Consider the following 27,405-nt stretch of genomic DNA (forward strand, 5'->3'; position numbering starts at 1 on the left):
TCTTGAACACAATCATGTGATAAATTCCTGGCCTTTGCAGGTGTCTCTCTAGAAGCCTGAAAAAATTTTTCATAATTCTGAGTTTTCCATAACTTCTCACCCTGCTGCATCACTGTCCTGCACACAGATTTCCTGTTTATAAAGCGAACATCTTCTGATAATTTAGGATATTTAGTGTTCCTAAATTAATATCTAATCCCATTATGTGGGAGGAAGTATATCATACTACTTTCATTAACTAAATTGAAACATCTGTGGCCCAAACTTCCCTGGCACGGACTCAGTGTCAAGATCTCCTTAATCTCTTTGGTGGTTTATGATTATCTTTCTCTGATAGGAACTCCTGGTCCTACCATCTCCTGTTTGGATTACTATGGTCATTTTAACTGGGAGTAAATTATGGCATTCATTTAAAAGATACAGCTGGGTCAAAATAAAAAATCTTTTCCATTAGATGTAAACTACTTAGAAACCTACAGTAATAACAGCTGTAGACATAATTGCTCATATCCACATAAAGTTCACTGTATGGAGGTTAGAAATTCTGTGGTGTCTGAGCATTAGTTTCTGAAATTGTTCCTTTTTCTAAACCCATAATTTGATGATGCACTTTTTCTTCACCCTTTTGTTGCTAAAGCTATTCCAAGTTCACTGATTTAAGAAACATGGAATACAGATCATCCATTCCCTGAATTTCTCCTGAAAGGTGAGGTAGATGAGTTTGGGGTTTATAGCAGTGGGAATCCCCATCTCAAGGAAAGAATAATCCTGCCTACTGGATTTTGATTTTTAAACATGAAAAACTAGAAGAAAATAAAATAAAGGAGATAATTAAAAATGTTAAAGCTACAGCATGAACTTATTCTCCATCTAGTTGCAAAAATAGTATTTTTTGCTCATGGTCAAAGACAAAAATTTACTGCAGTAAGAGACAGAAAATTACTGAAATTAGGAAATGCAGTATTTTATGCATATACTCTAAATGGAGACAGAGAATAAATATTATTCTTCTCCGACATAGATAACTTTTGGTTTATGTTATTTTTATCAACAGACGAGGACATTTCCTTAGATTTCCTTATAATTCTGTGTAAGGGGTAGATAGCAGAGTAACTTTAGACTAGAAGGCTGTCTTATCAACCACACCACATTTATAGCTTGTACAAAGTAAAAAGTTATTACAGGTAGGCCAGCTCCCCAGTGACTGGAAAAAGAGGAACATCATACCCATTTTTAAAAAAGGTAAAATGAAGGACCCTAGTAGCTATCAACCTGTCATCCTTACTTCTGTACCCTAAGAAGTAGGGTACCCAACTTACTTCTGTACCCTAAGAAGTTCTGTACCCAACCTGTATCCATAAGATAACAGAGCACACCCTCCTGGAAGCTGGGTCAAAGCATGTGGATGACTGGGAAATTATTAGAGACAGGCAACATTGATTTACAATGGGAAAATCATGCCTGACTGATCTGGTGGTCTTCTAAGATGGAGTGAGGGCATTGGTGGATAAGGGAGGAAAAACTATGTGGTCTGTCTTGAATTCTGTAAGGCCTTTGGCACAGTCCCACACAACATCTTTGTCACTAAATTGGAGAGAGAGTGATTTGATGGGTGGACTATTCAATGGCTAAGGAATTGGATAACTGCATCCAAAGAGTTGCGTTCAGTGTCTCAATGTCCAAATGGAGATCAGTAACAAGTGATGGAAGAATGAATTGAGAGCAGCCCTACGGAGAAGGACTTAAGAATATTGGGAGATGAAAAATTGTGTATGAGCTGGCAGTGTGCTCTTGCAGCCCAGAAAGCCAACCGTATCCTGTATCAAAAGGACTGTATCAAAAGGAGCGTGGCCAGCAGCTCAAGGGATGTGATTGTCCCCATCTACTCCACTGCGATGACATCTCATCCAGAGTACTGCAGCCAGTACTGAGGCCTCCAGCCCTGGGGTCCCCAGCACAAGAAAGCGTTAGAGCAGGGCCAGAAAAAAATAATCAGAGGGCTGGAGCACCTCTTCTATGAAGACAGGCTAAGAGAGTTGGGCGTGTGCAGCCTGGAGAATAGAAGGCTCCAGGGACACCTTAAAGCAGCCTTCAAGTACCTAAAGGGGGCCTATGAGAAAGACTGAGAAAGACTTTCTACCAGGGCGCATAGTGGCAGGATAAGGGGCAACAGTTTCACACTGAAAGATGATAGATTTAGATTTAACATGAGGAAGAAATTCTTTAGTGTGCGGGTGGTGAGACCCTGGAATAGATTGCCCAGAGAAGCTGTTGCTGCCCCATCCCTGGCAGTGTTCAAGGCCAAATTGGACAGGGCTTTGAGCAACCTGGTCTAGTGGAAGGTGTCCCTGACTGTGGCAAAGAGGTTAGAATTAGATGATCTTTAAGGTCCCTTCCAACCAAAACTGTTCTGTGATTTTCTGATTCTAAATAGAAGTATAGCATAATATAGCAAGCAGTTTTACATGTTAAGGCCTCAGTTAAGAAATTATTGCCTTGCTACCTTTATGAAACATTAGGCAAAAATCAATTGGTAATCCAATAATTAGAGTAGTAGTTAATATATGATGACTTTTAGGAGTGAGATTTTTATTGGAGAGAAAAACAGTACCTTGTGGAATGAAGGACAGCCTAGATTATTTTGTAATTGTATGAAAAGCCTTTTAAATAGTTTTGGCAGAATCATAATCCTCTCAAGACAAGAAGTAAAAGACTCCACATAAAATTTGGGTCAAATTTAGAGGAAAAACAAGCATTCTTTTGAAGAGTGAGACACTTCCATTTGTAGTTTTTTTATATAATAAATTGAGATATACTGATTATATCTAGATAAAGCTGTTTGTAGGGTTTATATATGGGTAAATCTTAACCTGTTACACCTGTAAAACTAGAGGAAACCCATTGACTTTATTAGAAGTTTTCAAAACTATATTCTACAACTGAAAGTAGGATTTGGCTCAATGTATATTTCAAAGAAAAAAGATTAAAATAATGAGATCTGTGTTAAAAGCCATCTAAGTTCATGTGTCATCCCTTTCTCTTTCTTCCAAATGAAAGTTTAATAAATAAAATGCTATAAAAAAGCACAGAATTTAAAGAAAAATTTAAATTATGATAAAAAGCAGAGGCTTTTTCTTATTATCAGTGTTCAAAAAAAGAAAAAAATCCCCAAAGAGCATGTTAAAGTGAATTAAATCTCCAATGATGCTGTTCTTTGTCATAACAGGAAAACAAAAAAATTACAAAACACATACCAACTTTCAAAATAATGTTACGATTTAGCAGAACAAAAACAAAGCTTTTGGTATTGTATTTGTTTGTTTGCTTTGGCACTAGCATAATTTTTTGATTGTGCTTCAAATACTCAGTTTTGCCCATCTATATTTATTGCTAGTGTAGTTGTGTTTGTAAAATAAGAAATCTCTTGAAAACAGGCTTTAGATGAAGTTGAATAATTAACAGAACTGTCTGTGAAAACCAGCTATCAGACAGACATTAATCTGATCTGTTTGCAGTCCAGCATCATGCTTGAATGAAATACAGAAACTTAAGGGGTTTCTGCAGTTATTCTGTTTTATCTGTTCCGTCCCCTCTGGAATAAAGTCCTCTGTTTTGAAACAAAAAATATTCAAAAGAAATAGAAAAGGTGTAGCACTTCTACAACTGTGGTATTACTGTGTCCTGAAGAGGGAGATTGAATTCTACAGCATGTTCCATAAAGATGGAACTGGAGTTCCTGAACACCTAGTAAATAGACGCTTTTGACTGGATATGCTGAAGTTTTCCTTTTTTTTTTTTTTTAATTACTTTTTCAGTTATGCTTAAATATTAAAGCTCTTGTGCTTTCTTTGACAGGTGTTATGAAGGGATGTAGATTCATAAATGGAAAAAGAGACGCTTACTGAAGTTTGCAGTAGTAGGGTGGGATCAGAGAAATCAGCTCTACATCTAACATGCTTGTTAATTTCTGCAGTACATCATGATGAATCATCCTGACAAATCTCTGAAATCCTCAAATTTGACTTTGTCTTTGTTGCTGTGATTATGGAGAGAAAATCTTTTATACTGCAGGAGACATCCAGGCTCCCCATTTCCCCTCAGGAAAAGCATTTTCAAAGTACAACCATGTAGGCTGTGTCACCAGCTTGAGAGGGGAAGCAAAAGCCACACCCATGTTCTTTTAAAAGCTTTTTCCTGCCTGACAGAATCTTTTTGTTTTTAACAATAGTCAAAGAGAATAAAATCTCAATTGAAAACAGAAGTCAGAAGCCTCTCTGCTTTGACCAGCCAGAGGAGGCGAGGAAGAAACACCCATTCTCCAAAGCTCCCTATCTCCATTTTCGAACACAAGCACAGCTGCAGAAGAGCCAGATTGCAGTCTTTTCCATGTAACTTTTTTTTCTTTGACATGATGCCAGTTGATAAGCTACTATATAATTAGAAAAAGCTCTGGTGGGTCGGAAACCACCAGTTCAGAACAAGCAAAGATGCGGAACACCTAGGCTTGATTGATTTGTGAGGAGTGAGCAGGGGTGAAGGTTAGTGAATTGTTTACTCAAGGAATATTTCATGTTCTGCCTCATTTGGTGACATGTTTTTGAGGTAGCCCTTGTGAGAGGTTTGAAACCCTACTATTATGACTGGGTCTAAACAATGCGCTACAAGTGCAGATCTGTGTCTAAAAGAAGAAAAATCTAACTAATTCCAAAGAAACTGTCATCATCAGGCACTAGGAAATTCCTACCAGAGGTAGAAAAGGGAATTGGCTCATCAAAGCCATGGGAAGATGCAGACATTTTCTGAAAGTCCAGGAAGGGAGTAAGTGAAAGCATGCAAAACACTCAGAACAGAGGAAATATAAGTGTTATACTGAAAGGTAGTGATGTTTCTAAAACTAAACATTTTGCACAGTAACCTGGCCGTATATTGGTATAAAGTACCTTGTTAATGTGCTGGTATGTTAGTTTTAGAATCTGCCAAGAAAATCTGTCTGTATGTTTCCTTACTTAGGAACCCAATAGGGTATATTTTCCAAGTGCTTTATTTTAGTACTGTAGTTGCAAAGACTTAGCTGATACTGGAAACGTGGCACACAAAAATATTTTTCACTTCTACTGCAATCTCAGGTCAGCATCATATAAACTTAAATTAAGCACTTTCAGGAGAAAAAAAAACAGATACTACTAAGGTCTTTAGAACACTTACTGCAATCTCTAATCACTTATTTCTGTGCATCTGTACCTGTAAACTTGAGGAGCAGTGTATATACAGTGACAAGAACACAGGAGAGCAAAACCAGAACCAGGATGTGTCAAAGAGCTGGGGTTATTCAAGAAAAGAGACTGACAAAGATTTTGAGTAAAGATTTTTTAATGCAACAGGCTTCTTTAAATCCTGTTGTGCTGAAGAAACATTGGAATAAGGCTGAATACTTTTAAATTAACATGTAATTTTGCTTTGCCTGTTAGTTGTAGGCAGAGGGATGTGGGCATCTCCATCTGAAAATAAAGTATTTTTTATGCTAGTTCACGGCTTTAATTAGCTGTTTAGTAGGGAGTCTACTGTAATATTCAGTTCAGAAAAAAATGCCTTTCTGGTTTTTTGTTGGTGTTTGTGAAAGCAAATCTTATTTTGGAATCGTAAAATCATACTGTCTGAAAACAGTTGCATTAACTCCCCTGAAAGGTAGCATGCAGTGGTTGAAATCCTAAATTTAAACCCAGACACTAGAAAAAATACAGTATTTTGAGCCAGTTTCAAAATCAAAATACAAAGTCCATAGGGAAGGTATCTGTGAAAACGCACTGTGTTAGGAGCCTGCGGACCTGTCATCCTTGGGAGGGACTGAACCATGTAGACCAATCTGAAAATTTGCCCTCTTATGGAAGAGCAAACCAACCTTCCTGCTCCTAGCCCAGCAAGTCTTTTGTTGCTGTTTTGCACCTCAGATTTTACGAACTTGCAAGCACCCCAGGAAAGCAAACCTTTGAAAACCGAGAGTGTAATTTTTAAGGACAAACAAAACAGGATTCACTCACATAATATTGAGTGTACATAAATGCAACAAAGCTCAAAGCAGAGATCAGCAATTAAGGTTAAAGAGGGCAGTGGCAGGCCTTTAACATCACAGCCAGTGTCAAATGTATCAGGAAGCCTGCTTCCCATGAAACAGTGATACCGAGACAACTGGTGACAAAAGTTATTTTTCTCCTCAAATGATGATGTTGCAAAGTATTGACCTGAATTGGGGCACTCCCTTTTGTTCTGCACTGGGACGGAAACGTTGAAAATGTATTTACAACTGAACTGCAGCTCATTATACAGTGACCTCGTACAGAGACCTTTTGTTTAGCAGCAGAGACAAAGTGAGCATGCCAGCCAGGGAATATAACCGCCTGCTTCTTCTGTCTGTGCATGAAAGGCTATTGAGTCTCCTCTGGCTACAGCCAAGATACTGACACATCTGAAATTGGGTGGAATGCCATCAGTGTGAGTGAACATCCCACGCAAGAGTCTGCTAGACCCACACATGTTATGCTCAGTTTATTTCTGAGGTCACACTAACATAAACCTACTCATGAAATGCTTATTTCAAAATGTTCCTTCCATCTTGTCCTCTCTCCCCTTTTCCCTTTCCCTACCCCATTTTTTTGGCATTGACTAATGGGAAGCACAGGGGAGAGGAACTGCAGTGAGTATGGTACCTGGGCTGTATTCACAAACAGGAACACTTCTTAAAAGATCAGATCTTTTCAGTATCTTACAGCAGAACAGTTGGCATATCTTCCTTCTGTTCTTTTTCCAAAAGCTGACCTTTTGAGAGAGGGGAAATTCTTATCAATGGATGCTAAACACACATTTTTGTACTGTTGAGATTGTCCTGTGGCTCCCATCCTCAAACATGCCTAATTCTTATGTCATATTCTGTTTCTCCTCTGGATGTTTGGCACTGCACGCATGGGGCAACAGCAAACTTACACCTATTAGTGATCATCCAATACATTTTTTAAAATACTGAATGTATCCTTGGAATGGATTTCCAGAGATACTTCCTTTCCACTGAATCATTTTATTTTCATAAAATCATAGAAACATAGAACAGTCTGGGCTGGAAGGGACCTTAAAGATCATCTAGTTCCAACCTCCCTGCCATGGGCAGGGACACCTCCCACCAGACCAGGTTGCTCAAAGCCTCGTCCAACCTGGCCTTGAACACTGCCAGGGATGGCGCAGCCACAGCTTCTCTGAGCAACCTGTGCCAGTGTCTCACCACCCTCATAGTGAAGATTTTTTTTCCTAATATCTAATCTAAATCTCCCCTGTTTAAGTTTAAAGCCATTGCCCCTTGTCCTATCGCTACACGCTCTTATAAAAAGTCCCTCTCCAGATTTCTTGTAGGCCCCCTTTAGGTACTGCGAGGCTGCTGTAAGATCTCCCTGGAGCCTTCTCTTCTCCAGGCTGAAAAAGCCCAACTCTCTCAGCCTGTCTCAATAGGAGAGGTACTCCAGTCCCTCTGATCATCTTTGTGGCCTCCTTTGGACTCGCCCCAACAGGTCCACATCCTTTTTGTTTTAGGGGCCCCAGAGCTGAATGCAGTACTCCGAGCGGAGTCCCATGAGAGCAGAGTAGAGAGGGAGAATCACCTCCCTCAACCTGCTGATCACGCTCCTTTTGATGAGCCCAGTATACGGTTGGCTTTCTGGGCTGCAAGTGCACACTTGAGAAGCTCATGTTGAGCTTCTCATCAGTCAACACTCTCAAGTCCTTCTCCTCAGGGCTGCTCTCAATTAATGATCTATACTTAACGGTTTGATAGAATTGACAAGCTCTGAAGAAATCAATCATGTTTTCTCTCAACACCCATAAAATATATTTATCCATACAGCTTCATTAGTCATAGCTATCAATAAAGATATTACAGATACCTATGACTATGTTTGATACTAACCTTAGCTGCTAGACTTGAGGTCTTGCTATATAGACAAGTGATATTTTTTGTTTGTTTGGCATTTTTTTACTTAAGGCTCCATTTCTCAGAAAACTCACCAACCAATTAAAAGCAGGTTTCCCAAATGTCTATGGGCTGTACATAGCCAATTCCAGGCAGAAACAGTACTTTGCACGTATTAAAAAAAAAAAAAAAAAAAGGAATATAAACTAGGAACATTGTAAATTTACCAGTGAAGTCACCGCCACTGTCTGCTCCATCAATGGCTAACTTATAAATTGCTGGTTCCTGTTTTAAAGTTGGATGTTAGCTATGCCAGTGGAATATAATGGCAAACTCAAGATCGCTGCGCAGGGAATTCATCCTTTGCAGAATGCATTTTTGCAGCCAAAAGGCTGTGCGAGTATTTTCAGCAAAAATCGACATTTGGTTCTCCAAGCAATGGGACTTTTGGAACACGTACAGGTTGACTACACGGAACAGTTGGCCAAAACCAAACATTACTGCATGACTCAATTCTGTTAATTTACTATGTGTTGAGAAATAAAGAATATATTTGTTGTGGTTTAAGCCCAGCCGGTAACTCAGCACCACACAGCCGCTTGCTCACCTCCCGCTCCCCCGAGCAGGATGGGAAGGAGAATCAAAAGAACGTAAACCCCGTGGGTTAAGATAAGAACAGTCCAGAAACTAAAGTATAATACAAAACTACTACTACTGCTACGACTACTACTCCTACTACTAATAATAATGATAAGGAAAATAACAAGGTGAGAGAATACAACAGCTCACCACCTGCCAACCGATACTCAGCCCGACCCGAGCAGCAATCTGGGCCTTCTGGGTGACTCCCCCCGGTTTATATACTGGGCATGACATGCTGTGTATATGGAATACCCCTTTGGCTAGTTCAGGTCAGGTGTCCTGTCTCTGCTCCCTCATGGGATATTACTTGTGCCCCTCCTTATTGGCAGAGCATGAGAGACTGAAAAGAGCTTGACCAGGGTAAGAGCTACTGAGCAACAACTAAAACATCCATGTGTTATCAGCATTATTCTCAGACTGAAGTCAAAACACAGCACTGTGCCAGCTTCTACTGGAGGGAGAAAAAAATAACTGTTACAGCTGAAACCAAGACAATACTGTAAAGTCCTGTTGCCTGAAATCTGAGTGAGAGGGAAAATCGATCTCTTGTAGAACTAGGATAAATCACTTTCTGATTTCCAAATGATTATTAAATTCCCAAAGGAAATATTAAAGCTGCTTCCATTACTGTGTATTAAGCAAGAAAAAAGATCACCTCGTGTTATCTGTGATAAACTACACAAAGTATCACCCCTTATGTTTTGCTTGGTAAACACTGGTTATATTGACTGCAATTCCATCATTGTTCCTTCCATTTACTCAGTAAGATGAGAAACACTAAAACAAATAGAATCAAGTCGCATCTCAAGTATCATCAGCAGGTATAGAAAGTTCACCAGTCTCTGTATTCACAAGCTCTCATAACGAAGAGGAGAAAGTCTTTCTCTCTTTACCTGACCTTCATTTTCAGTTCCATGTAAATTAACGGATGAGAACTGAAAAGGTTACAATTTTGCATCTAAACTAGACGGACAGAAGCACAAACTAGAGAGTCCTTCCTAATGCTATGGATGCAGTTAAGTCCCTGCAGCCTTCAGAGACAAGGAACAAGCGCATACAGACAAGGAGCCAGCACATGCTGCTGGCTCATGTTGAGCTTCTCATCAATCAACACCCCCAAGTCCTTCTCCTCATGGCTGCTCTCAATCCATTCTCTGCCCAGCCTGCAGCTGTGCTTGGGACTGCCCCAACCCAGGTCAGGACCTTGCACTTTGCATTGTGGAACTTCATGAGTTTTGTATGGGCCCACCTCTCAAGTGCGTCAAGGTCCCTCTGGATGGCATCCCTTCCCTCCAGCATGTCACCGCACCACACAGCTTGGTGTCATCAGCAAGCTTGTGAGGGCACCCTTGATCCCAGGGTCCATGTCAGTGACGAAGATGTTGAACAGGATCGGTCCCAATACCAATACAGTGGTGTTCCACTGGGGAACACTACTCATCTCTGGTCCCCACTTGGACACTGAGCCGTTGAACACAACTCTCTGAGTGCAGCCACCCAGCCAATTCGTTATCCACTGAGTGGTCCATCCATCAAATCCATGCCTCTCCTGTTCAGAGCCAAGGATGTCATGTAGGACTGCCAAATGCTTTGCACGAGTCCAGGTAGATGACGTCAGTCTTTTCTCCCTTATCCACCAACACTGTGGCCCCATCATAGAAGGCCACCAGACTTGTCAGGTATGATTTTCCCTTAGAGAAACCATGTTGGCTGTCATCAATCATCCCCTTTTTGTCCATCCTGGCACAGTTTCCAGGAGGGTGTGCTCCATGATCTTGCCAAGCACCAAGGTGAGACTGACTGGCCTGTAGTTTCCCAGGTCTTCCTTGTCTCCCTTTTTGAAAATATGGGTTATATTTTTGCCTTTTCCAGTCAGTGGGAACTTCACTGGACTGCTACGACTTCTCAATAAGGTAGCTAATGGCTTGACAACTGCATCTGCCAGTTCCCTCAGGACCCGCAGATGCATCTCATCAGGTCCCATGTACTTGTGCACCCTCAGGTTCCTTAGATGAGCTCGATCCTGATCTTTTACAGCAGGCAATATTATTTTAGCGAAGTACTTACCCTTTGAGCATGACTCATTATGTTTTCCTGTTTAGTTAGTGGTTTCCACCTATTACAATTCTCTTAAAATTACCATTTTGTTTCTGATACACCATCATAACAAATGTCTGAATCTGCATGAATTAAATCTACTACCTTTTGTACTTTAGAAATAATTTTTTTGTCATAAAAAGATAAATACTGAGTTACCATGGCATGGCCATAGAAAAATAATTCTAAAGTATTAAAAGTGAGACAGACAGTTTCACTTAGGCTGTTTAGGCATCTAAAGTCCTAAGATTTTGGTGTGTAGTATGGTGAACAGAATGCTTAGTATGCCCCCTCTCCTATTGCCTGCCCATAAAAGCTGAACTAGAATACTTGCTTTCAATTAGAATTCTTACCTGTTTGATGAATTTAGCTTAGCTGTGCCCCTTTTAAGGCCTCCTCTAGCTTCCGCTTCCATAAATTGCCGCCACTGAAGTCTACATAGCGTAGGTTTGCAATATGTAAAAGAAAATAATGCTCTTTGCTACGGAAAATTAGGCATTTCTGACATAGAGGTATTTCCAACTTTTTCCTAAAGAAATGTTCTCCAGAGGGATACATTACTAATTCGAAGAATTAATCAACTTTTAAAACATTTTTTAGAGTTCTTTGCAGTAAAAAATAAAAAAGACCTACTGTTAAATATTGATTTTTTAATTTTTTTTTTACTGACACCATTGTTCTAACTGCTGAGGTTGTTAAGCCAGGTGATTAGTACTGGGGCATTGACCTTCACTATGCAGAAGTGACACAAATCACCTAGAGATGTAAGACATGCCTCCAGAAAGGGGCTTTCAAAAGGCTGGAAATTTAAACTCTTTTCTGTTCCCTGGGTGAAGAATTCACTACCTACAGGTTTAGCCAGCAGTTATGACAAGCCTTCTGAGTACCCTGCTGTACTAACGAGTTGTTTCCAATGACTGACTTTTCTTGTCTTTTAGCAACATCTGACATCCATTTAAATAAAATAAGCCAATTTCCTATGTCATTTATGCAGAAATTGCAGCAAGAAATAAAATCTTTTGCTGAATTTGTTCCTGACTCCTTAGAAATCAACTGCAATAAAAGTTGGATCTGACTAAATGAGACAATTACTTCATAATTTTTGCTGCTAGTACTGCTGTTACGAACATGCTTCAGGAGAACTTCCTGTGGGCTTTAACAAGCAGTTTTAAGGGCTTAAGATTTATGAAGAAAGGAGAGCCTTCCTGGACCATCAGCATCCATCTTTTCTAAGGGTAGGAAGAGAGGAGTACAAATAAGTTTAAGCTTTTATTCCTGAAGATGCTGCCCTTGGTCTTGGCAGTGCCTTTTTACTCTGGGATGTCAAAATCTGAAGACTTTGACAAGCAAACAGAGGAAACAAATTCTCTTTCCATATCTGTCTCATTCTGTACTGCTCCCTCTTCATACTCCCAACTGGACTACCAGAGGCAACACAATTTTAACCTTTTTTTTTTTTTTTTTACTTTTTTTTTTTAAGCTTTGCACCATTGATTAAGAATTGACCTACAAGTACTAGTTGGCTTCTTCTAAATTACCACAGTGCCAACGAGTTACTTGTCTTAGTCTTTCTGTTAAAAATGACTTGATATTTTTGAAGTTTCAACATTTCTGAAATGCCTTACTCAATGACAGTTTTCTGGTATTAAAACCTGACATCATTTTGTTTTCTAAATAATGTGTAATATCTGTTAACCCAGGCTAAAATTTTTAAAACATTCAAAGTATGGAATAAAATGCAAAATGCTTATAAAAAATTACTTTGAAGTGTTGGTGGGTAGTTTAATTATCTATAAAAACTACAGATCTGACTTTTTCCAAGCTGTAGTGTGGCTGCTTTGAAGAACACACATCAGATGAGCTATGTTTGTGCCCATGCCTGTGGGAAAGTGTATGTGGAGAGGAAAAAAGCATTTCAGAGCTCTTCAGTTGAAAATAGAGAAAAAGCTAGAGAAGTCTGACGTATTAGTAGCCATAATAACTAGATGAGCTGATAGAGTCCAAGAGCAAGGGGAGTGCTCAGTCACAAATCAGAGCTGCTATTAATACCTGGAGCAAAGATCCCTTGGGGTAGTAATTGTTCTCTGAAAAATATGGAGAAAACCACAAAATGCATGTATAATGCACAGATTTAAGACAGATTAGCATAAGTTTTGATTATTCACTGTTCTCTGAAGTCTGCTGCTGGTATCTGCTATAATAAATGATACATTAATTTATTCTATGAATTAGGTACAGCTGTGCTTTCACAGTGACCAATTCCAGTTCCACCAAAATCAGAACTTCCTATTCTAAGTCTCTTCTAGTTTGAAGAGTTAAATTGTTCTCTTAAATAATCACCTTCAGGGGTGGGTTGACCCCATCAGCAGCTAAGTTAAGCTTTGTTTAGTTTGGGTCAGCTGTCCAGATTCCATCCCCTCCCACTTCTTGCCCACCCCTGGTAGGTTTGCTGGGAGAGCAGAGAGGGAAAAAGGAAGCCTTGGTGCTGTGCCTTGGTGCTGCTCGACAACAATCAAAGCACTGGTGTCTTATCAACGGTTTTATCCACAATTCCGAAACATGGTACCTATGAAAAGTTAACTCCATCCCAGCCAGAGCCAGTACATGTTCCTAATCACAGAAGCTTACCTGTACCAAGTGTAGTAAAAATAATGACAGGTAGGGAAAGTGATAGCATAGAAGAAGTCCAGGGTTCTAACTTGTACCTAATTTTGTTACGTGCTTTCCTGAACCACCAAGCCATGTTTCTTTAGTGAGGACTTAGTCATTTAACTAGGTGCCTAACTATAGGTGTTACAAAACATTTCAATCAGCCTATTTTCAAAAATTGAGTTGAAGTTCCTTGACCCCATTTTAAAAATTTAAGTATCCTAGGCTTCCTGCAGTGTGAAACAGTGTATCATTCCATGCGAATTCCTGAGCTACCTCAGAGTTACCAGGTGGATGAACAGAACGCCGTGCAAGGACAGCTCTGTAGGACCAAGCTTTTGAACTTGCCTGCTCAAGCTGCAAAAGCAGTATAGTGCAGGTAACAACACACTCAATGCTGAGCTTCCCATCACAAGGATATAAGATTCAGAAAAGCAAATAACTTGCTTGCCACTTCCTAAAGCAAAAGCCAGTGCTGCCTGTCAGAAAATAATGGTGGATGACAGTTATGCCTGGTTTTTTGTAAATTGTCATTTTCAAAAGAACCCCTATGTATTTCTTCTTCCTTGCTTGTGCCGTATAACTACTGTTGGATAAACATTCAATCAAGACTACTAGCACAAGAAATTTTTCATTATATCCGTACTGAAAACAAAGTATATCAACAATAGCTTCATAGTTCATATAACCATCTTCTATTTCTGTCCATCTGTGTGGGTTTTTTACATCTATGACCAGGAAAAAAAAAAAAGACAAAATAACTTGATAATTTATTTCAATTCATTTTAACAAAAAGAAACCTGAGAACAGAGGTCTACTACTCATACCTAGTTAGGGAATTCAGAGCTACTAGTGTGCCTGCTGAGTACCTGGCTTCTGGTGCTATGATGTTGCCTCAGAAAGTGGTGTTTTCCTCTCAGATGAGCTGGTATGGATGTATTACAGGAGCATGACAAGATGAGAAGAGAAGCTTAAAGATAAGGATTTTTATAGATACACTTAAGTTGTCAGCTCTTGTTTACAAGGTATGACCCTTCTAGTAAAAAAATTCGTAAAGCAAATTCCACAGTGAGGGGAAATGGACAGGTTGGTTCACTCACGAACAATGAAGTACAGGTGTTTGTAGGGTGGAGTGGAGCTATTTAACAGTACATGAAATGCTACACAACCTTTTGTTCGGGTTGGGAAGAATGCCATAACAATTTGAAAGCACAGAGGAAAAGACACACTATAATTACTCACTGCAAGCAGTAAAATGGGGCTAGTGCCCTACCTCTTGCACAAAGCAGTACAAAACCTTAACTAAAGCATTTCATTATTTGGTTTTGCCTTGAGAACAGAAAGCTGAGCAGTATAATAGCGAGGCAGTAACTCAGTCCCTACCCAGTGGCTGCAAATGGAGGAGCAATGAATTCCGAGCCATTCAGGTTCCAGACTGGTGAAAGTACAAACAGAGGTTGTACTGTAGAAAGAAATCTGCTGCCCAGGCTACACTGGCAGGTGCAGATATATCACTTAGATTAAACAGCAACAATTACCCTTTTAACAATTAATTATGCTGCATCTTCTACAAACACAGCTACTACTCAACAGCTGTAGTGATGTAGTACAAGAGATTAAAAACCTGTCATATAAACACGGGTGCTACCTGCTGAAATCAGCAGCACCACTTTTATTCCATATTTTTTACACAGATGGAAGACAGAAAACATCTAACCTTATTCTCCAGAGGGATTGTGTTTTTTCATGAAATACAGCTGTAGGCAAGCTGTATCTGTGTAAACCACTAAACTACAGTGCATATAACACCAAACTTTTGTCTTAGGCTCCTTGTTGTGCTGTTTTCTATAATCATAAGCTGTCATTGACATTTTATTTTACCTTTGTGAGTCAGGAAGCAGAATTATTTTGCAGGACACCTAATGTAAACATAACAAAAAATTTTAGAATAATTTTAATGAATTAGGTGAAAAAATATAAAATCAGCATTTTAGGGTGCTAAAGTTATTGTAAATCCAAAGATTCATATCATAATTAACCACATTAAATATAAAAAGAATTACTTTGAAACACAGTAATTAAGCTTGTATATGAGCCTATAATTAAAAATTTTAAATCTAAAGTAAGAAACTTGTGATGGTGCAGTGTCCAGAAAAGGCTACAGGTTACACTGACAGATTACTCTCTATTTTTACTTCCTTTCCACAAGATTATATTTTCACATTGAAATACACAGATGGGGTTCTGAGAGGTTTATTTACCTCTGACTTGTAAAAATGCTGAGTTCCTTCTTTGGTGTACTTACAAACATAAAAGGTTTTAGAACTGAAAAAAAAGTGCAGTCAGATTTCAGATGATGACTCCAGTATATTAGTTTCATTTACATTATGAAGTTGTTTACATCAATGACTGGGAAGTAATTACTGAGATGCCTTCCTTTCAGAATTTCCCAAAGAGTAAGGGATATTTAATTTGCCAAAGGCAAGATTAAAAAAAAACCAAAACATTTAGTCCCAGTCTGCTTCTTCCTGCACTGGTTCTCCTCTCATAGACATGCTTCCTTGATTCTCTATGGTAAAATTTCTTTAACCTTGTAAGCAGAATAGAAATGTCTGAAATAAAGGTGCTAAGCGTCATCTATTTGAAGGTACACAGACATAGACCACTTTAAATGCAGATGCATAAGTATATCCTGTGTTATAAAAAATTAAGAGAAAAAGGGGAGTTTGGGATCCATCAAGATAAATGGTGAAAGGGCCTAGGTTTCACCAAAAACGTTGATGCAGTTTCACCAACAGGTATTGCGGTCTACTGCATATCTGTATTGTGTTGGGATGTGGAAGTGTTGATAACAGTTTCCTACACGACTGTGCATCCTTCACACTTTCTAGTTCTTTTGTCCTCACTCACAAAAGTAAGTGCTGTATGCAGAGTTTGACACAGTAGTAAAGCATGAAGGAGGAAGAACATGGGGTTCTTGGCCATCTGCTTAATCATTTCAAAGTGGCTTTGAGGTGGGTAACATAAATACCTTAAAAGAATCTGAGCAATCTGCCTTCCCAAACTGGAAGCAATATAGGCTAATGAAAAGCCAGCAAGATTCTCAAATCCTTCTGAGAGTAATTTGTCTTCCCTCTAAAACAGTTTCCCAAGCAGAAAAATGGGGATAAACCACCACTTTTTGTGATAATAAAATTCAAAGAAAGACAGTGTCCAAATATTATGGATTGTACTCTGGAACAGGAATATTTTTATTTTTTACTATTCAGAGTAAAGTAAATAAAAATTATCTCAGATTCCAAGATGGAAAAAGTTAATTTTCTTCACTGTACTAACAGTGAAGTGGAAGCATTATTTTTGCAATTTTGTATTTTGTGGAACTTTATATGCCAGCAACCTTTAATCAAAATTATTCTAAATTCTAAAAACAGCTCTACAATTATGAGATTATTGGCCCAGAGCTTTACAGTGAAGTATAAAACTGCTTGTGCTAAGATTTAAATGAACTCTGTGGATTACTAGCAGCAAGCATGCATGGGAAAGAAAGAAATTAAACAAATAAGTTCCAAAGTTATATAGCAATCATGCTAAGAGGGCAGTTCTGTGGACAATTAGTTTGTGATGGTTTTATTTCATGTCCTTCTTATTTGTTTAGAAGGAACAGTTTAATAGGCTAGAGAAATATGGTGTTTTCATGGCCCAGTAAGCAGAGCTCCTATGTCACACTAGAAGTTCAGCCATGCAGCCTCCGAGGAATGAGAGATTTAGATCAGTAAAAAATGCTGGAAAAGAGCATCACTGGTGAGAGAGATGTAGTAAATGGAGCAGCAATATAGTGCAGGAGGGAAGAACATGTGTGGAAGAGCAGCTTTGGCAAGTGTTGATGCAGTGGAGGAGTCTGAAGCAGTTGCTGTACAAGACAAAGAGCGGTAGCATGCTTCCAGTGCCTTGTTCCTCTATACTCAGCTCTGCTGTGCCCATGTGCTAGCATGAGGGGACTTTCAGCTGCTGCTAAGAACTTGCAGCAAAGCTGCAGAGGAGGTTCACGGGGGGCCAGAGTAGGTGTATATAAAAGAAAGAATGAGAAACAACTATTTTAATTCTGCTTAGTTGCAGTAGGGAAATGTTTTCTATGCAGGCAGAGAGGGTGGTTTAGAGAGCCTTCAGGGTAAATGTCACACAGGCCACGCACAGGGACTGTGCACACATATGCACATAAACACTTGCAAAAACAAATCCTTCGCACAGGCTGTCTCAGCAAACATCTTAAAAATCTTCACTTCACCCACAGTGCTGGAGAATGCTTTAGGACCTTTATGATAGTTGTTCAGGCAGCACTGCAGACATCAAGAAACATAGCATGTAAACCTGAGAAAAAGACGAAAAGAAATGCAAGGCACAAACTTTACATTAGAAGTAAACATAGCACAGAATATGCTTGCTGCATATGCAAAATGTTCCTAGGACAGGTGGTCTTCCAGGCATTTCAAGATGTGGGGGATATACCTTTGCCTATTTCAGTTTTTCCATGCAGATGTAATAGTGTGTCATCATTAAATCTACCCTGCAGGCCTTAAGCTAGGCATACCTTTGTGTGTGTGTGCTATAACTAGAAAATGGAATAAAGCTAAAGAGCCTACTGCTGTGCCGGTTGCGTGTAAAATCAACTGCAAGAAGGAAAGCCCCACAGCATTTCAAGGTTTTGCGAGAGAGCCTGATCACTTTTATTTGTAAAATGATATTTTCCTTTTGGCTTTTATGACCAAATGCTTTCCCAGAGTTACCTGAAATGAGACACAAGAAAGTATTTGTCTGTATTAGTCTTATGCAACATTGAAATCAGTAACTGTGGGTTTAGTGGGGCTGGAGCTTTATGTATCTTCTGCATGTACCTCCCCAACTACTGTCCCTCTACTCTCTCATAGTTTTGAACATGTGGCCGCATGCTCTATAGTCAGCACTTAGAGAAAACTAGTAAGGAATTTGTCAATAAAATGCATCTTTTTCTTTTCCAGAACATTCTTCCTGAGAGCCCACACCCAGCTCCAGCCTGCATGGGGTTTTGTGCTTGAAGCAGAGCCTTTTCTGAGCCAGAATAGAAGAAGTGGCAGAGCACTTGGCACAGGGACATCAGCCTGAGTTTCCCACCTTCCAAGCGAGAGAAAGAGCTATTAGTTATTCAAGAGGGGACTGTTACAGCTAATAACGAGGGAGTATTGGTAACACCAGGATTTTCATCTTGTTTGCATACCTCAGTTCAATACAACAACTTGTGAGCTCTTGCCCTTTTATCCTTTTTTAATTTAGATCAAATATATATCACTCTTTAAACAAAAAATTGACTATGAAAATTTTGCTGAAGTAAGCAATTTAAGGATGTTACCTTTTTATTGCAATGATTTGTTGTCACTGGTTTTGCAGAATGAATGAAGAACTGTATGGCAAGGTGGTCACCAAGTGAAGGTTCACTGTCTGGCTCCCATGCCTCCGGCCAGCTATGGGTTAGTCATGTTTCCTCTCCCAGAGGCTATGAAGCCCTCTGATAATTGAAGGTGATCAGGACATTAAAACAGAACCTGGTAAAGCAGGGAGGTCATTATAATGCTGTACCTACTTGGGGAAATGTTTGAATTCTGGGAAAATCTGCAGGTATGAACATCATCTGCTGAAAAAGAAAGAAAAAAAAAAAGCAGAACAGAGAAGACTTGTACTCTAGGTAGCTGGTTGTAATAAGCAGGTAGGAAATTACTTCTGTTCAAGCTAAAGAATCAAAAAGCTGAATATGTGGAACTCCAGAACTGTTTATGACACTTCATATCTATCTTGTGGATACTAAAGGCCAGATTTACTTTCTGCATCTCTTCCCTCTGCTGTAGGTACAGGAAGAATTAGTCTTACAAATAAGCATTCATCCTATATTGTCTGTGTAAATAGGTTGTGGCACTGTTCGGTTTCTACACATTTAGAAAAGGAAAAGAAAATATATTCAGATTAAAATTTCTGAAAGACGTGTGATTTTTTTGAGGGAGAGAGAGATATGTACTTAGTGTACATGTGAAACATTTACTTATTTTTTTGCCTCATGATACAAACAGGCAAATTTTGCAAAATTGTTATTAACAGAGAATTAGTATTAGCAACAGACCATGCAAGAAGATGTCCCTAGAACTCTGGAGTAAGTCATAACAAATGTAGTTATTCCTCGTGTGTGGAGCTGGTTACATGCTTTTACTATGGTGCTTTGCCATGTCCAGTCTGAAAGGTCATAGTAAGCAGTCTGTTGCCAGTCTGCTCAGCCACACTAATGTATTATTAGTAATATACAGGCTCTGCCTGGCTGTTGAGATGATCAGAGAGCTTCAACCTTGACAGTCATGGACTGTTCTCTACCACCTGAAGAAAAACTGGAAAACATAAAACCAATTAATTTTCTTTAAAACAATTAGTGCCCCAGGAGTACAAAAGGCACTACTCCATTATTTGGTATCCCTTCTGATGGAATCCAGTGGAGTCTCACCTGGAATGAAACCTACATAACACTTAATTGAAGATTAGATTGGGGCATATGTAAGGGTTGGATACACTGCCAGTATATCTATGTTTGTTCATAGTTAGTAAGGGTTGATCTTTGTTTACAAGTGGTACACTGCGGCTAATAGCAGAGCTAGTCTCTCCGCTTTGCTAAAGTGGCTCTTAGGAAGGTCTGAAAGAGAAACTAAGTCATAGTATTCCTTCTCCACAATCATTTCCACACAGTTTTGTCTAATGAAAAGCTTTCTATACTCTTTAACCCATCTTTAACAGAGTACACAATTGTTTCCATGACATACAGAGCTTCAGCAACTGCTATCCTGGCCTGGATTCAAGCTGCATTCAAATGCAGCTGATGATCTGCATTTATCTATTTCCAATTCACAGCTATAAAAGTTCAGTGTTTGTTATCAATTCTTTTCTACAACTGCATGCTCAAGGACACAGACTTACATCCAGGTTTGCATATGAAAAAATCTGTAAATCCAAGGGATATTTGTTCTGTTTTGGATTGGGTTTTAGATTTTTCCCATTGCTTTAGCTGTTGCTGCACACACTGATGAGAAATCACGTTGTTTGAGAAGTAAGAATCTGCCTGACCCCTTAAAAAAAAAAAAAAAGCTAAACTTTTCTTGAGTTTCAGAAACTACATTCAGTTTCTAACCTCCCTTCTACCTGACTCCTATCAGATTATACTGCAATCTATGTGGGTTCAGCACTTGCTGCCTGAGTGCTCTTGAACCAAAATTCCAGAGCTTTGCCAAAGCCACAGAGATATACTCACCATAAATGTTTGATAGTGGCTATTTAAAGTTATTGCAATAAATCAGGGATAGTAAGAAGTAGGAGAAGCTCCCTTGTCAGAGACTGTCAGGGAAGCAAATAGCTCGGGTAGCCTGAAGGAGAAAGCCTCTTCAGTAAAAGAATTAAAAATATAGAATTTGTTGATTCTTTACAAATCACATAATGATGCAATGCATTCTCGAGGTTCTGAAATTCATGAACAAATTAGAAAACACTTTCAAAGCACAGTCAGCCATCAAAGAAAGTAGAAGATACCCTTCTAAGTAAGGGTCATGGCGTTGAAGCTAGTGGAAGGAGCAGCAAGATGGGAGAGGCAGTGGATACAAGAAGGCAGAGCAAGCCACCTTAAAAACAAAACCCAAACCAACCACCACCACCAAAAAAACCCAAAAAACAAAGCAAAACCAAAAACCAAAAAAAAGCCAACCAAATAATCAAAAAAACCACTAAAAAAAACTTGCCAAACAATTGTTTTTAAAGTTCTCTTTTCAAAGTTCTGATTTTTTCAGGTTGTTTCATCAAAATATATTGCCTGGTACAACTGAATGTGTTCTCTTAGAAACATATGAAATATTTGCAAGAAAAGTAACAGTTTTCAGCAATTTTCACACTTCATTTCTAGCCTCTAAATGAGCCTATCTTGCCAAAAACATTGTTTTATTTTGTGAATGTTTTAAAAAGGGACTTTGCTAATGGAAAAATATCTCCTTTCCAGGAAAACTGAGGTTGATCTGAACAGAAAGTACTGCTGAAATTAGAAAGGTTAGCATAGCACAAGAGCTTTAGCTGGGAGAATTAGTAAGAGTCTCCTGTGATCTCTGCAGGCATGAAGTCTCAAACTTTCGTTCTTCAGCTAATTAGCGCAAAATAGAAATTTTCCACACTGAAAAGCAATATTGCCACCATTGCAAAACAATGCAACTTACAGAACTGTTGCAACAGATTGGACCCAAGTCCTCCCAGCCCTACAGACAGTCTTGAAAAGTGTTTAGTGTATTTATGTGGGGTTTTTTCTTATGCTGTAATGGTAATTTTGAGATAGCAGTACCAAAACTGCCCAAAACTGTTAAATCTGGATACTTCATAGATTTCTATAGTGTAACATAACTTCTTATGTTATCTGGATGATGATTTGAGAACAAAACTTGAGAATTTAATTCCTACTTAAATTTTCACGCAGTCATCACAAAGAAATGCACAGTTCAAATGCCGTGCAGTGAACGACCAGTGAGTGGCTGTTTTGTAAGTATTAATACCAATACTCATGCTCTGCGTAAGGAATGAAAAAGAATTAACATAGCTGATAACATGCAACAGTAAAGAATACTTCCAGTGCTAAATCACACTAACCTTGACAGTTTGTCTGAAGAGTGAAAGCAGATAGTTTTCACAAGATTTCTAGGTGAGAATAGTTTTATACGTATAGAAAGGTGACTTTGGAGGGACTGAAATTTCTAAATTGACGCAGTATGGAAAATTCTTCAACATAATTTTTTACCAATTGTAATTGTCAAGGGTTTATAGTAGACGCCTCAATATCACAAACAAGCTTTTGACTAATATATTTATCATATCAGACCTTTTCTTTTTTTTTTTTTTATGTAATCTTACTAGTGAAAGACTGTTATAGGCAAGAATTCATACCTCTGACAATTTACACCAAACCCAAAAAAAGGCCAGTACATATGAATAGAATTTCAAGGATAAGTTCACTGAAAACCAAAACTAAAATTCTGCTGTTTTCTTAAACAAGATATGCAAAGCTAACAGGGCTAACTGCATGTATGCAGTTACTTCACTCTTTCTTCTGTCTGGGAAATGGGCCAATTCTGATCTTTGGGCTTAACTAACAAATAGGAAGGGATTTAAATCGGGGGAAATAAGACTGATATTCTCAACATATTCAACATATTCCCAATGAACACTTTATTTACATCATATATCATACTAAATATCCAGTTCTTGAAGAGGCTGATCACACGTAATTTTTGTTCAGAACAGCAGTGACAGAGGAGCTACTACTAAAAGAAGTTCTAAAGCAAACGCCTTTAAAGAATAATGTAGGAAATATATAGTTGTAATTTGATTAGGAGATACTTTCCTCTTCTTCATATTCACCTGAGCTATTTGTGTAAAATATGTTTTCCTCTCAGTTTTAGTCGATTTAAACTAATAGTATTGGTAAGGCTACCTTTTGGTTTTTTTAAGATTAATTTTATTGACATCACTGGAGATAGAGATACCAGCATTTCCACACTAAGTGAACATCTCTGAAGACTGTGAAATTACTGAACCCTACAGATTTTACCTAAACTATCCAAGCTTTCACACTTAGGCAGCAGACTGCGGTACAGATGAAGCAGAAAAGGCAAGGAAGAGATAGCGTTATCTTTGACATGATCTGTTAAACGAGAAATATCGCCTGCCTGCATTCTCCTTTATCCCCTCAACACACATAACCCCCACCCCAAAACAGCAACTCTGACATCCTGTAACTAGAAACCAATACTTTAAAGCAGTTTTGTGTAGTGTAAATTACAGAGTCTGCTACACAAATAATTTGCACTGAAATGTTTATCAGCTCTCTGACATAGCTGCTTCCATTTATAGCTTATAAACTGTTTTTTACTGGTTGCTTCACATCTGATAACATGGCTTGAGAACAGGTGGTGGAAATGTCAGGCAATTATGAGAGCCTCTGTTTGCGCGTGTGTGGTCTCTTGGTTTGCAAGGCCACTGACCACATACGAAGACATTGTAAAAGTCTCAAAGTTTGATTATCAGCATCCATTGTTGAGTACTGCCCTAGCTGCAGCTGGAGTCTTTCTGGACTGTAAACAGCTTTACCAAAGGGTTAAAAGTTCAAAATTTTCAAGACCTATGTTCAAGATCAAAATTTACTCAAAGTAAAGTAAATCACCAAATATTTTTAAATCTTTAATGTGGAAGTAGAAAGGCTGTGTATCTCTCGAGTATTCCACTGTAAAGCTGGTTTCTTAGTACGGCTCAGAAAGTGATATGTTGGCCAAGGCAGAAGTGGACTTTTTTGTGGTACGTTACCTTCCATCTTTAAGGATTTTGTAGCAAACCTTGCTGGAATAAGTTGGTTGTGCACAGGTAAATTAGGAAGGGTTGTTTAATTTTCTTTGCAAGGATGGAAGTTTTATCATGAAAATATCCTCCAGGAGATTCCTTGCAAATTCTTCATGCTCAGTGAGAAATATCCATCTTTAGAGGCAGAATACAGTCTAATTCAGAATACAGATTTTTGGTTTAGCAAAACAAGAACATAGTTTTGTGATCAGTAATCTCCAATCAAGAAAGGATCAAACTAAAGGTAAAATCTTGCAAATTACTACTTGCATGTATAAAGCCTTTTAATCAGAGTAAAGGCTTTACGTAATTTGAAATGCTTTCAAATTTTAATGCCATTATTGCTAAGAACTTTTTTGCTTTGGAAGGTCTAAGTCGTGCAGGACTGTTTCTCCCCAGTGGGTATAGTCCAACTCACATTGTTTTCCACTACCTTCCTGCATTTGGATTTGACAGGCAGCATTTGCCATTACACAGAAACAAAAATAACTTCAAATATTTGCCCTAAAGCCACAATAGGGATGCTCATCTTGGATTTCAGCAGACATTAAAATAACCTTTGTAGAATTGAAAGGAACAAACAAGTACTAAAGAGGGTATTCTACAGGTGATGCAGTCTTGCGTTACTCTTTCTACCACTGTGTTTCCTCCAAACACACCTGTATTTATCGAGGTCCCCTTCCCATTTATTGTGCAGTCATAACCTCCAGAAAAAAAGCATGCATTCTAGTCCAGCATTTTAAGTACAATGGGCTCTCTTCCATCTACAAAGCATATAATTTCAAGAGGAATTCGACAACAGGTCTGTGCAGTTTATCCAAATGCTTCTAGTACGTGTTTCCAGTACTATTGACTGAGTTGGGAAAAAGGTGGCAGGTCTGGACATAAAAAGTGCATGAACCATAATAATTTTGAAAGAAGGTGACCAGTGACAGGAATGAAGCTGTGTGAGGGGAAGTTCAGATTGGACATTAGGAAGAGGTTCTTCACTGAGAGGGTAAGCTATCACCAGAAAAGGCTCCTCTGGGAAGTGCTCACAGCACCAAGCCTGTCAGAGTTCAAGGAGAATCTGGACAATGCTCTAAGTCATATGGTTCAGTTTTAGGTAGTCCTGCAAGGAGCAGGGAGCTGGACTCGGTAATCCTTATGGGTGCCTTCCAACTTAGTATATTCTATGATTTTATGATCATATATGTATATGATTATACATATTGGGAAGTTTAACTGCATGGCCTCTGCAGAACTCTTTTGGGACTCAGTAAAGTACAATATACCCTGAGATCATTGTACTGAAGTTCCCAAGGACTAATTGCGGTTTTTGCATTTTCCTTTCTTGCAATTTTTGTTGCAAATAATCCTGAAAGTTAGTCCGTGCATGACAATAAAGATAATTTTGTATTCTAAAAATGCAGACAAGAAAATATACCTGCAGCTCACACTTAAATATATTAGAATTACTGCAAATATCTGTTTTCAGCTGTTTGGCCATGAAATCAGTTTTATCAAGCTAACTCATTCTGCAGACTCATTTTTGTTACATGTATATCTCAGAGACAGGTTGGTATCCTCTTTTACTTGTCTGAGTTTACAAGAATGGATGTGTCAAAATGGAGAGGTTTTGAATGGACTATGGTTGTGTACTTGACAAGAATTTTTTTAATTTATATTGTTCTGACGTTTTCAGCATGACCCTATATTAGAGTTTTAGTTTGCCCTTTCAGAATGCATTTTAGAAAAAAAGCAATTTCTCATTTTCTGACTGAAGAATGTGTTGTATTTTATTTCATACCCATGTCAAGCAATGTCTATTGAAAATACTGTAAGACTGCAAAATCGCATGTCCAGAAATAAGTGGCAGAATTAAAGTGTCTGTTATCTCTAAGCTGTGTTCCTTTAGGACTCTTCTGAAAAGTTTTTAAGAAAACAATTTTATTTTTTTTTTTCCACTAGACACAGCAGTGCACACAACAGATATTATTCAGTAAGCACAACGTCTGGTGAAAATTTCAGAAGTCTCCAGCACTTAATGCTAACAAACTCCCTTTTCATTTCCATTCTCCATTATTTGCATGCTGGAAAGGTTTTTTGCATTGAAGCTTTTCTTTAAAAATTTCAATTTATAGTGAACACTAGAACAGGAAATTTCAGTTCAAATAATTCATTTTTCAATGTCAGGAAATGAAAATAGAGATATAGCAGAAAGTGTTAGGCTACTTCCAGTGCTTATGCTATCATCACAGCAGTAATTAGGTGTTCTTAAAGGATGAAATTCATTAATGCAATTGAAGATTATGGATACAATGGTCTATGATGGCTTTGCAATGCAGGCTGTAGTGATCGCGTACCCCTATGACAGTTCACACTGAGAACATGTGTCTGTTCAGGAAATTAAAGGAAAAAAGTAGAGATAAATGTGGCCTAAACCAAGCCCTTTTTCCTCCCTGCTGCTGGGCATTACGTGTGCTGAAGACTCCAGACACTTGTAGAAAATAAGGAAGGGAAAACAGATTTTCAAAGGCTTGATGTTAGATGAATGCGTCTACCTAAAGGTTCCTGTGCATTAGGACTGAAGGTGACACATAGAAAAACTGTGCCACTGATCTTCCCATTAACTTTCCCCATGACCTTTCTGTTATGACTTTTCTTCTTATTTTGGTACCCAGGTCTGGAGAAGCTGAAATATAAACCAGCAGTGTTTATGTTGACATGTGCTTGTATCTACTATGATTTCAGTTTTCAAGTTTCACGATCATTGGTTAACAGAACCTATTAGGTTGATGGTATAATTTGTAACTGAATTCTTAATATTAAACACAAAATTTTCTGCAGACATCTTAGCTAACACTGAAGCTTAGCCCTAAATACAAAAAAAAAAAAAAAAAAAGGCACTTTCAGCAAAGTTACAATGTTAGCATAGGAAGAAAAAAGTTATTGAGATATTTTGCTTGGTTTTTACCTTTCCAGCATCGGGCTACATTTGCACTAAGTTTTCAAGCTTGCTTTGAAATTATGGGCAGTAATGCTTATAAAAGAAGCAGAGGATTTTTACATATTCGCCAGCTACGAGGATCTGGGACAGAAAAAGAGAAACTGAAGCTTGAAGTGCAGTGCAGATGTTCTTTAAGCTCAGTTGTCGCCCCTTGCGTTGTGGCTACATGATTGTAAAAATTGCTTTGAAATCTCTACGAGTGTGTGTGTGTTTAGGCACTAAGAACTGGTGGAGTAAATTTGGATAACAGACAAATTGAGATGTATTTTATATGGAATAGATTGTATGTTTACTAGTGAGGATGTTACAGGTTTAACTTTCCTAGAGAGAGGCTTCTTTTGGGGGAAAACCAAAACAAACCAACCAACCAACCAATAAAACCGTCCCTGCAATAAAGACACTGAGATCTGTTTTCCACCTATAGGATCTTGCTCACTGAATGAGTAGTAGGGTGCTTGATAGCCATAGCGTATAGCCAAGTTTGTCCTAAAACCTGCATTGGTACAGGTTGCCCTCTGTAAAAGATTATCATGGAATCACTGAATAGTTTGGGTTGGAAGGCACCTTAGAGATCACCACTTCCAGCCTCCCTGCCATGATAGTATGGAACTGGCTTCTGTGGAGATCGCAGATTGCGTCAGAAGATCAC

The 27,405-nt window shown here is 38.6% G+C and overlaps 1 long non-coding RNA gene across 1 annotated transcript in view; it reads left to right on the forward strand.

The window, feature by feature from the left end:
- Window positions 1-25,649, forward strand: part of LOC116915249 — a 54,492-nt gene extending 28,843 nt beyond the window's left edge. The window contains exon 2 of the long non-coding RNA XR_004389857.1: window positions 18,355-25,649. This is a non-coding gene — a long non-coding RNA (uncharacterized LOC116915249). The remainder of the gene's footprint in view (window positions 1-18,354) is intronic.
- The last annotated feature ends 1,756 nt before the right edge of the window (window positions 25,650-27,405 follow it).

This window comes from Strigops habroptila, chromosome Z (genome assembly GCF_004027225.2).
Source record: "Strigops habroptila isolate Jane chromosome Z, bStrHab1.2.pri, whole genome shotgun sequence".
NCBI lineage: Eukaryota > Metazoa > Chordata > Aves > Psittaciformes > Psittacidae > Strigops > Strigops habroptila.